General features: G+C 36.1%; 1 pseudogene across 1 annotated transcript; it reads left to right on the forward strand.

The window, feature by feature from the left end:
* Positions 1 to 1,761: 1,761 nt before the first annotated feature.
* On the forward strand, positions 1,762 to 11,853 carry LOC149175935 (villin-2-like; annotated as a pseudogene). Its single transcript, XR_016258027.1, has 21 exons — positions 1,762 to 1,832; positions 2,126 to 2,225; positions 2,465 to 2,533; positions 2,640 to 2,876; positions 3,175 to 3,352; positions 3,484 to 3,614; positions 4,277 to 4,436; positions 4,536 to 4,686; positions 5,107 to 5,207; positions 5,350 to 5,511; positions 5,697 to 5,765; positions 5,930 to 5,998; positions 6,215 to 6,352; positions 8,003 to 8,131; positions 8,399 to 8,554; positions 9,028 to 9,171; positions 9,438 to 9,563; positions 10,217 to 10,282; positions 10,369 to 10,699; positions 10,921 to 11,164; positions 11,299 to 11,853. The product of XR_016258027.1 is annotated as a villin-2-like (transcript).
* Positions 11,854 to 12,133: the final 280 nt, after the last annotated feature.

Below are 12,133 nucleotides of genomic sequence, written 5' to 3' on the forward strand. Positions count from 1 at the left end.
GGTAGAGGCAAGGGTAGACAAGAGGAGAAGAATCTAGATTCTAGATGGTTGATGCATCTAAATGGTTGATGCTCGAATAATTAATCATTAATGTACGATGGATGTTATATCTATCTTGATTTATGCAAAAATATGCATGTTTTCATGTCTTCTACAACTAATTTGGTATTTGGGATGTTTGTTTTGAGTATAAATGCAATAAAATATAAATAAATAAATATATATATATATATATATATATATATATAGCAGATGCTTCGCTTCCTAGATTTTTGGAAAATGACGCTTCCACGTCCCCGCTTCCAAAAAACGTCCCCGCTTCGTCCCCACTTCGTGCAACATTGATTAGAAGTGGTGGATAGAGTTATCTTCAGATACACCAGTGCAACAAGAATCAAGTTACCAAATGGCAGACCATACAAGACAGTGGGTATGGGAGGATAAGTGCAGCGTCCAAAGTAATTCATACTTGACTGTATACAGTTGGAGAAAAGCAAAAAACATGCCCTGAATAGAAGATCTCAGTAAAGTTTTATGACTCAAAGATTATCCATAATAGAGAGAAACAGGGAGTAGTTGTCAACAAGGCTACTATTGATTACGGTTCCCTCCTCTCCTCTTTAGGTTGATTATGCATTGTTATGAAATATGATGGCTGGATAATAATAGTAATAATATCATTATGCCTTCCTTCTAAGTGTGCCTTCTACAGTTCTAACAGAGACAAATCTATCAAAAAGAGGGCCACATACTATTGCTTCGTATATTGGATAAATCAAAAGAGAACTTGGATTCAGCCCCCTTCAACATGCAATATTATTGGCCTTCGGTGTCATATAATATGTAATGTTGGAAGATTGAATGTTTCTTTTCCCCTGCCTTAGATAAAATTTGCCGAGTGGGTGCACTGGTGACAAATGCAGAGTCATTGATAATGTAAAGGATCAATAGTACTAGTATAGGTATCGAGGAAATGGTAAATATAGAATTCTATCCTCGTGGATAAGAGTCATGGAAATCCAAAAATTTTAGAAGGTCCGTGGTACACCTTAGATATTTCCTCTTGAACAATTCCATCAACTTCTTGCATAAATGGACATTAAGGGCATCTGAAGAGAGTAGTTGGTGGTAAGCAACAAGCTTTTATTTACACAATTTGGGGTAAGTTGGAGAGTTGAAGAACTTGTTCTACATAACAACAAGAGTTTCCAACGTTATGTTGCGGCAAGTCAAATTGGCTCATTGCTTTGGCAAGCTGAGTGAACCTTTTTGTCAGATTGCACCAAGCCGTACATTTTGAGTCTACAGCTTAATGAGTCCTATATAATCAAAGAAAATCAAGAAAGAAGTGTAGGACATGCATATTTACTCTACTAGTGCAACTGTTGTCCATATCTGGTACTCTATACCAGTACTCTACTAGTTAACTCATGCTTACATGAGGATAATTAGAAATAGTCATTGCTTGACTGCTTTGTTAGTTGATTTATCTGTCTTATCTGACTGGTTGTATATATTACTTCAAAAAAGAAAGACATATTTTTCCTTAAACACTTTGGTAAACCTTATACATGTGTTGATACGATGAAACATATTTCTCAAAACTATCTGTACATTCCTTCTTAACTCGAAGTTCCCGACATTTCCTGTCTGTGGTGATAAATCCTGATAGTTTGTTACTATAACTGTGAAGTTGTTTTTGAAACAGAAGCCTTGAAGCTGAAGCAGGGAAGACGTTTTTCACCTCAATTGAAGCAGAACTTAAAGAAACCAGCAATGGCTGTGTCTATGAAAAATGTGGATCCTGCATTTTAAGGAGTTGGTCAGAAAACGTATCCTTTGTATCAATTAATCATCATTCCTAGATTTTGTATTCTCTGATACATTACGTGCCTAGGGAATTTTTAATTTATAGTCATCATCTACAACCAGAACTCGAAAAGTACACTATATTCTCTGCAGTAATGCTCCATTCTTCTTGAGTATACAAATTATTAGTCGAATGCATTGTCTCAGTTAGTAGGTTTTATCTTTTATCAAATTCATCCCATGTCCAGGACATCGGTTTGCAATCTAAAACGATCATGGAATCTTTCTTCATGTTTATCTTGACCTTCATTTCCAGTGGGATGGAGATATGGCGTGTTGAAAGTTCGCATCTCATTTCTGTGCCGAAATCTGAACATGGGAAATTTTATTCCAGAGATTGTTACATAGTTTTGCAGGTAAGTTAAGAGATCAGGTGATTTCCTAGAAACTGTCTCAATTACTATGTATAATTCCTTCTCTTATCTTAAGAAGATAAGAGTGTAACGACTTAATTCCTACCAATAAGAATTGAGGGATGGTCTTTAACCATTGAAAATTGATCAATATACTCTGTCACTCTTGTATTGCATAATTGGAATACTCGTGTGGGTTTATAAAAGAGCTGAACTAGTTTTGTTGGAACCATGCATGACAGACAAGTTCAACAATCAGTGGGTCTCGACATTATGACATACACTTCTGGATTGGAAATGACACTAGCGAGGTAAGTCACATTAAGTGCAGGTTACTGCATCCTAGATATATGGGAGATTTCTGATCATTTCCTAGTAATGGTCAGCTTATGAGAAGTATGATGTTATTCTTCATAGGATGAAGCTGGAGCAGCTTCAATAAAGTCTATTGAGCTTGATGCAGCTCTGGGCGGGCGTACAGTGCAATATAGGGAATTGCACGGCCATGAGACAGATAAATTTTTGTCATATTTCAAGCCATGCTTTATACCTTTGGAAGGATCTATGGCTTCTGGAGATACGAGGACAGACACCACAAAACTTCAGCCAAGTCTATACTTATGTAAAGGCAGGCGGGTTGTCCATGCGAAGCAGGTGAGTGCAACAAGTACCTGAAAATGTTGATCACTTTTAAACTTTGTAGAGTCACATAAGGTGCTAAAGGTGCAAAATCCTTACGTAAGGAACTCCCATTGAACCTTAAGACCAATTCTCTCTTTTAGGTTCTAAAAGGGGCCTAACAGGGACTATTTCATTTTAGACGGAAGTGATATTGAAGAATCTGCTCCCAACATGTAATTCACTTCCGAGTAAAAATCAGGCAACTGTTCTCTCATCTTATGCAGTTGGAAATCATAATTCTGTTTTTTATTTTTATTTTTCGATATTGCAGGTCCCTTTTTCCTGTTCTTCGTTAAACCATGATGATGTTTTTGTGCTTGACACTGAGTCAAAGATCTACCAGTTCAATGGGGCAACGTCCAATATTCAAGAAAGGGAAAAGGCCTTGGATGTGGTCCAATACATCAAAGATAAGTATCATGAAGGAAAATGCGATGTTGCAGTGATTGGTAAGCTCTTCACATATTTTGTGATATTTAATTCATTCACGTGAAATTAAGAATTCAAATTCTGTTTCAGATTCTTTTTTGTGTTTATACATACATTTCATTCACCATATATTCTTGTTTTGTAATAATAGAGGATGGAAAACTTGGATCAGAAGTTGACTCGGGAGTTTTGGGCTTTCTTCGGTGGTTTTGCTCCAATTGGTAAGAAGAGTATCAATGAAGATGATCTACAGTTGGAGCCAATTCCTGGAAAGCTTTACATGTGAGCTCTTATATTCTCATAATTGAAACGATTATGCAACATGCTCTTTTCTTTACCTGCCTCATACTAGAGAAAATGGATCTTTCTTTGTTATTTTATAGTTTTCTCTTTTATATTAAGTTTACCCAAGTTTTCTGTACTTTTAGATTGGATGATAGATTCAATAAGGTATCTGTTTTCTACTATCCACTCTCTGAAACCAGCAAACAATTTATAGAAGAATTAAATGTTTGCAATCTATAGTTCCATGCCAAAAGAAATGCCCAACATGCAAGGTTATATTATATTCAAATCCAGTTAAAAATCTATCTGTTTTATTTTTTTTTCCAAGGAAAAACTTGTGGGAAATCACAGGGATGTTTCTGTGCATTCGTGGAAGGGTTCCCTAGTAAACCTGTTGGCATAGACTAGTGGACCTAACCCAAGGGGATTCAAACCAGGCACCTACTGTCATGAAACTAGCAAAATGCCCAACAACATTGGCAACAACCAGTTGAGCTAAACCCTTGGGCTAAGCCGCCCATTATATCTTTGTAGGCAACTTAAAAACCTGAAGGAATGAACAAATGGTAATTTTTATAATTAATTGTTCTTTAAGAATGTCAGACAGAAAAATAATATGAGCAGTGACTAAATCTTGTGTTTGGCCTTTGATTATATAGTGTTATTGATGGCGAGCTAAAGAACATTGAAGGTTCCTTGTCCAAGGGAATGTTGGAGTCGAATAAATGCTATTTACTTGACTGTGGGTCAGAGATATATATTTGGGTTGGTCAAGTAACTCAATTGGAAGATAGAAAAGCTGCAAGTTTAGCTGCAGAGGTAAAACCATATTTAATGTTATCTAGTCAAATGTTGAGATATTATGTTACAAACAAAAATTTATTGAATATTTCTGACCTTGGATTGCTCTTTCTGCAGGAATTTATCTCTAGCCAGAAAAGGCCCAAGTATATGCATATAGTACGAGTCATTCAAGGGTTTGAGACACTGTCATTTAAGGCTAATTTTGAAACTTGGCCACATGGTCCTGGAACTGCTGGTTCAGAAGAGGGGAAAGGAAAAGTTGCTTGTAAGTGAAAGGCTCTTTAAGCGATGGCTCACTTAGTTGATGATATAAAAATAAAGGGAATTTAACAGTTAAAATACATTTTCATTGGTTTTGTAGATGCCTTTAGTATAATTGAAATGCTTCTGAGCCAAAAATACGGTGAAGCAAACAAATTATTGAATCATCAGACAAACATTTGCTTCCATCTTATGCATACCAATATTTCATAAACATTAAACAGTCATAACTTCACCATCTCTCTCTTTTATCATATAAATATTGACATTTTATACGTATATATTTATGTCATGTCCTCACTTCTAAAAATATGGCATATTACCTATCTTTATTTCCCAAAACTCCATTGTGTTCTTTGCAAGATGCCTTTTAGGAAGCTAATTATGGAGGAGTATATTTCTGAATTTTAATTGACCTTAATAGCCTTAATTAAGAAGCAAGGAGTCAATATGAAAGGCATCTTGAAGGCAACTCCAGGGAAAGATGAAGTTCCACCTTTGCTAGAAGAAAATGGGAAACTAGAGGTCAGTTTTTCACCAATCCTAAAAACAAGTTTCATGATTCTTTTGTTGCTGACGTCAATATGCTAGGCTTTTAATGCAAGTGAATAATTTTCAGATAAATCTGATCCATTGGCTGAGGGAATAAATTTGTGCATTGCCTCAGGTATGGCTGGTCAACAACAATACTAAAGTTCCTGTTCCAACAGAGGAGGTTGGAAAATTTTATAGTCAAGACTGCTATATCATTTTGTATACTTACCATACAGGAGGAGACTGAAAAGAGGATTATTTTCTATGCTTATGGCTGGGGCAGCAGAGTACACAGGTATAATAATCAAATGCTAAAGTGTTATTTTTCCTATTTTTGAATATTTGACTATAAGCATAACTAGCCTCACCTTTTTATGACTGTTCTGCCTGGAAAAAGTTTGATTTTACAATATTTTTAATGCCAAATCTTCATAATATAATTATGAACTGTTGACAATTCTCTTTAACCCTTCTGTTTAGGAGAATAAAACAACAGCAGCTCAACTGATGAACTCAATAGCTGTTTCTTTGAAAGGCAGGCCCGTACAGGTGAGTATTCATCAGTGTAATGTTGTATGGATGTTAATTTTAATGGCACTTTCTTGATAAACCAGTTACAAACTGATTATATTGTACTGTGAATTAATTAGCAATATTGAATGAAAAATTTAAGCATGGAACTAAATTCTAACATTAAATGATTGGTGGTGTAGGGACGTCTTGTTCAAGGAAAAGAGCCAGCCCAATTTATTGCTCTTTTTCCTAACCTGGCCATTCTAAATGTTTGTATTGAACACATCCATAAAGAATAATTTCTTCATTCTAAGTTTTAATTTAGCACTTTATATTGTTTTCTTCCTTTCGCCTCAGCTTCCGTACTCTGGAATTTTAGATTGACAAAAGGGGAACTGATAAGGTGTACAATCAATTGCAAGTGTATTTGTAGCAGCAACTCTTTGATATTCATTTTGTGTTATAACTGTTTTTCACTTTTATAGGGTAAGATGAATATCGGCAAGATAAAAGACAATGTAGAGAATGATTCAATGGATGAGACAAATATGGGAGATTGTGTTGCACTTTTCAAAGTCTGTGGTACAGATCGTCACAACTGTAAAGCAATTCAAGTTGATCCCGTAAGGATCACTGAATTTTTTTCGGTAACTTGGTCAAGTTTTTACTTATCAAATTGTAGTTCTTCTACATTGTATACATTCCACACTTGGTCTCATGTTGAAGACAATGAACATGCTTTTGCCAAATCCTATGATGAAGAAAATATACCAAAGCTGAACTAATCTGACCACTGGGCCAAGATCCAAGAATATATCTAGGTACAGGTTACCATGGAATTTGAACTTCTCACTGGGTCGTGAGGAGTCAGGGGAGCGCATTAAAATTTAGGGGCAGAGTTTTCAAAATTATAAATACTAACCCCAAAAGTAAAAAGATGAAATAGTAAAGACAGTGCATGCACAACATATATCTTATCTCAATTACGGAATAAATAAGAATTGGTGACATTAGGAAACAACACTAAACTTAGGTTTAGCAAGACTTCCAAGGCTTATGATGTGATGATAGGTTTTGGCACACAACAATTTCTTAAAATTGGATGACATGACTGATCAATTCAGAATCCATGCATTTGGGTTTATGGAGTGAAAGATATAAACCTTGTAAAGTCTTCAATTCAGTGATGCCTTGAAAAAAGTGCCCTGTGTACCTAACCACAACATCCATATTAGGTATTAGGATTTATGTACATGAGATACTTTGTGTAAACTCATGATTTTGTAATAGTGTTATATTTGTTGAAAGGCCACTTTAGTAAGATAAGGGCCTATTGCCTTTATTAATGACTTAAGTCTTTAGTTATGGCTTTTGCATCTCTATCATGTTATCAATGCAAATCAAACAGCTTCTGGTGTTTATTGGAGATGTCTTCCTCCATTAATTGGATTTGTATTTGCAATCCACCCCTAGGTGTGCAGGGGCCCCCATTTTTTCTTGCTAATTTTCAGTTATTCTATTTCATTTTCCATTTTTTTCTGCAGGAGTGGCCCCTTTTGATTATGGGAACACTGCTAGTTGGTATCATAGCCCAGTTGTTTTCAACTCTCGTGTTTCATTCTCATAAAGAAGAAAAATAATGTCAAGTACTAGATCCCAATCTTTTGTGACTAGATAGAGCTGGATGAAGCCTTCATGAACCCTGCAGATGAATAAGGCGATTGGTGCAAGGAAAAGGACCCACAGACCTTGAAACTTTGTTCAGCAACCTGATCTTTCAATAGGAAGAGGAGGAGCTAAACCCTAGGGAATCAAGGGTAACAGCCCTTTGACATCACCACCACCATGGTGTTCTGATAGGCCCACTTACAACCTCTATGAAATACTTTCTCTGAGTATCTCTGAAGCATTGACTGCTTCAGTTAACTATGTGCACAGCCAAAACTTGAAATGGTGAAAGTGGAGTTTCTTTGCTGCAATGAAGACTGTAAATTTATTTCACCTAGTTACCTGGAAGATTTGTGCAGAAGAAGTTCGCAATTATTTAGTATGGTAATATATGCAACCAGCGTATTAGAAGTTAGTTCACTAGATACCTTATGTAAAAAGTCTGTTGAAAATAACCTTCAGTAGGGAAAAAAAGATCTTATAGAAACAACCAATTACATGAAGGATGTGAGGCTTTAACTCGAAGGCTTACTTGAGATTATAAACAGAAAGAAATTTCTAGCTGATAGGAGTGGTGTAGTAACATATTGTTTTGGCTTGCACAGGTTGCAGCATCTTTGGATTCTACCTGTTGCTTCTTGTTGCAAACTGGGACATCACTTCTCATTTGGCATGGTAATTCTACAACAGTCGAGCAGCAAAAATCAGCTGCAGCATTTGCAGAGTTCTTAGGAGTAAGTTTTCCTTCAGACAAAAACTCAAAGTTTCCTCCTTGTTGCCCGTATCAGTTACTTCCCAAATGCATTTTTCTTGTTAGATTTTCCAGTTACAGCTGACTAGCAATTTGGATGTTCCGAAGTACTATATGAGCTGATTTGTAATTGTTCACTCATGTTTAAAAACAACTGGAGTGAATTTTAGCACATATTATATATTGAAGCTTAAAATAATGTTTGAGTTTTGAGCTTTGTTGATAATATTGTACTCCATGTCTATTTCAGCCTGCCATTAGTTTAAAAGCTGTAAAGGAAGGGACAGAACCAGCAACATTTTGGAATGTATTAGGTGAGAAGCAAAGCTATGTGAGTCAGAGGGGAACGCAAGAATCTGGTGGAGATCCTCACTTGTATGCTTGTGCATTTGAAAAAGGTTAGTTTTTCAAGTGCCTATACCGAAATGATACTTTTAAAGATTTCTCTGTTTTTGTTAGAATATTGTTTCCATTCTAATTTTTCTGTTTTAGTCAGGAACGAGTTTCACTTTGTTTTCTTTTCTTTTAATTGCATTTGAGTTTGACAACATACAAAAATGTAATGCAAGAGAATTTAATTCACTTTCACCATCACTGATTGGAGTCAGTAGGTATTTTCTCTCAAATGCAGTGTTTTGAAGAGATTGCCACAATCGAAACATACCAGTGGTACAGATTCTAACTTCACCATTCCTTTCATTGTGCGCTGTTTGAACATTACAGGAATATTGAAGGTGACTGGAATCCTGCAAAATTTAGATTCTCCAGTACTCCAGATTGGGAAAAGAAGAAAACTCACTTGTTTCATCTTTTTCTTGTCCATAGTTTGCCCTTCTCTTTAATTATGTCCTGTTCTTGTGATCTATTTTATTTTATTTGCAGCCTACTGAAGTCTTCAACTTTACTCAAGATGACCTGTTGACAGAGGATATCATGGTACTGGATACTCACAGCGAGGTTTTCGTTTGGATTGGTCAGCATGCAAATTCTAAACTGAAGCAACAAAGTTTTGATATTGGACAGGTTAGAGTATGTTTTTATTCTTGAGTAATAAACTCGGTCTTGAAAGTGTTGGATTTCCTATCAGACAAATGATCGAACTTGGTAAGTATAAAGGCTATCTGGGGTGGTGAGATCAATATCCAGAGTCAAGCCACTTCCATACCCAGCACCAAATCCCCCATTTCATGAATGGATGTGCTTGAGAAATGTTGGTGATGCACATCCCTGTGGCATCATTTAGCTTGTGATGGTTACGTATAATTAAAGGATTGTGCAATGTATTGCAGAAATATACAGAGTGTGCAGCAGTGTTTGAAGGGTTGTCTCTAGATACTCCGCTTTACATAGTTACTGAGGGAAATGAACCATCTTTCTTCACAAGATATTTTGCATGGGATTCTTCCAAGGCCGTGGTAAGTCCTATTATGACAAAAAAATTCTCTGAAGTAATGCATGTTTAGTTGAACTTAGTTCTATGCCCATAACATGGTAACAAGTTATTATGCTAGCAAAAGAAATAACCTGCTTTAGAGCCATCAAATCTCTTCCTAGTTCCCACAGTAATTGGAAGCTTCATTGAGTTCCAGACAATTTGCTTAGTGTATAATGCTCAAATTTTTGCTGTTAAGGATTTCTCGTGAGCCATCTTTACGTGATTTTGGTGTTGATATTTGAACCCATTAACATTTAATTGAGAAAGAAATGCACAAGAATTGGAAACTGAATCACACAAGAAAACACAAAGAAATTTACGTGGTAAAACCCTGACAGTGTATCAAGGAAACCTCCACGGGGCAAGGGATTGGATTCTTATTGCTCCGGCTAAAAAATGACTCTCCAATGCGCATCAAGCCTCTCGGGCAATCACCATTTTAATACAAAGACTTCGTTACACAACTCCCTATAGTTACACAACTGCCTGAACGGTAAAAATTACATTGTTAACATTAATTGTTGTCATTCTTTAACATTTGGATGTAGATCATTGTCAATAGAAATACATACATTGTTCTAACATCTAAACAATTATTTGATTCTTTTGGCATGTATTTTGAGCACGCTACAGGTCCAGGGGAATTCATTTGAAAAGAAACTTGTGATTCTCCAAGGAAAGCCTATTCTAGCTGTTGAGGTCAGAATTGTAAATATGTCTCTGATCTTCTCATGCTCTGTATAATGAAGTTTATTAAGGGTAATACTTCCTCTATTGGTGTGCAGAAATTAAAAGGCCGAGTACACAACATTAATGCTGCATCCAGTGAAAATACAAAACAGACACCTGAGAGTTTGAATGGTCTTCGGAAAGGTGGCTTAACTCGAAAATCTTCTGCTCTAGCTGCCTTGACTTCTGCTTTTACATCAAGTAACGGAGAAAAAGGTTCAAGTAAAGATGTGAAAGCGTCATCCAAAGCTGCTTTGAATCAGTCCTCTCGGAGATCATCTGTTGGTTCAGCATTATCTACTGCCCTCAGTGTAGAAATCAAAAGCCATTCAGCTAAAGACTTAACCGTTCAATCTATTCCAGTTACTGATGCTGTAACAGTTTCAGGTAAGTGGACCAGCTTGGACTTCTCTCATGTCTGTTCATTTTCCAGTTTCATAAGGCCTGCAAAGCATATAGTTAGAGGTTTTTATTTTTATTTTGAGCTGTCAAATCTCAGGGCTGAAAGGCATCTACATGCTTATTAGTTAGGGCATAGTTAGAGCCTATGTGTGTGCGAGTCCAAACGATTCCTGTGCTTAACTGGGCTAATTTGCTGAACTGTACAGATGCAACAAAGATTGAAATAAGCAATACAACAGATGCTGAAAGTGAGTTGCCTAAGCAAGATGAATCGGCCTCAGAAAATGATACGAAGTTTGAAGTGTCTATGCCTGATAATGAAGGAGAGGAAAAATTAAAAACGTCAATATCGAGCCAGAGGAAAATGGATCTTGTAGCACTTACTGCTATGAACGCTTGATATCTAATTCCACAGACCCAGCACGAGGAATTGATCCCCGAAGAAGAGAGGCAAATCCTGATGCCTTATATCTCATTTAAATATATTTTATCTTGTATATGTTTGGTTAAGTAGATAAATGCTAAATGATTCAGGTGAATGTACTGACCGATGTGGATCACTTGTTTGGGGTCCTACTTAACAGCTGAGGACTTCTATAAGATATTTAACATGGATCAGAAACAATTCTATGAGCAACCAAAGTGGAAGCAGCAAAGGCAAAAGAAGGCCGTTGATCTCTTTTAGGCGACTGCAGTTCATAACTTTATTCCGCTGTCCCTCATTCTGTCCTTAATCGAGAGTTTCTATGTGTTCGGTATTTCTCTAGGGGCATAATTTTGTAGTAGTCTGTAGGGTAGCATAGAGTCTGAATTTTAGGAGGTGAAAATTTGCCAAAGTAATAGTGAGGCTGATCGCTTTGTCAATTAATTTATTTAATTGTATTCTGGGTACCCTAGAAACCTAGAAAGGACCATGATTCTCTTATAAAAATTGTATAGTTCTTTCCAATGTTTCATTTGATCTGCCAAAAGGAAGTTCTTTGTTGGTTGCCGCTGGAAAGTAAAACAGGATTTGTAGCAATTTGTGAATACATTATTTCATCATGTGAATCTCTGAGCAGTTACTGATCTGCCTTTTGCTGGTTAATAAGGTGATCTAAATGCTAGTGTCAATAGTTTATAAAGATATATCATTTGTGTTAATGGAGTTACTTTGTTGCTACAGAAAAGATATATCATATGTGTTAATGGAGTTATTATCTTTGTTGCTACTGAAAATGTGGTGTTTTAACTTTCGGTTAACTCTGGACTTGGATGCATTTTTGCTATTTAAATTTTTCTTTAGATTAATTTTTTTACCTTTGTCCTGAGGATTTAGATGATTCGAACACCAAATCCTAATGATATGGATCACAAAAGTCTAAGATCTAGCCTATATCATTTGTGTTAATAAAGTTACTTTGTTGCTACAGAAAAAAT

This window comes from Pinus tabuliformis, chromosome 4_1 (genome assembly GCF_031772625.1).
Source record: "Pinus tabuliformis cultivar Carrire ecotype Pingquan chromosome 4_1, CPIR1, whole genome shotgun sequence".
NCBI classification, from domain to species: Eukaryota; Viridiplantae; Streptophyta; class Pinopsida; order Pinales; family Pinaceae; genus Pinus; species Pinus tabuliformis.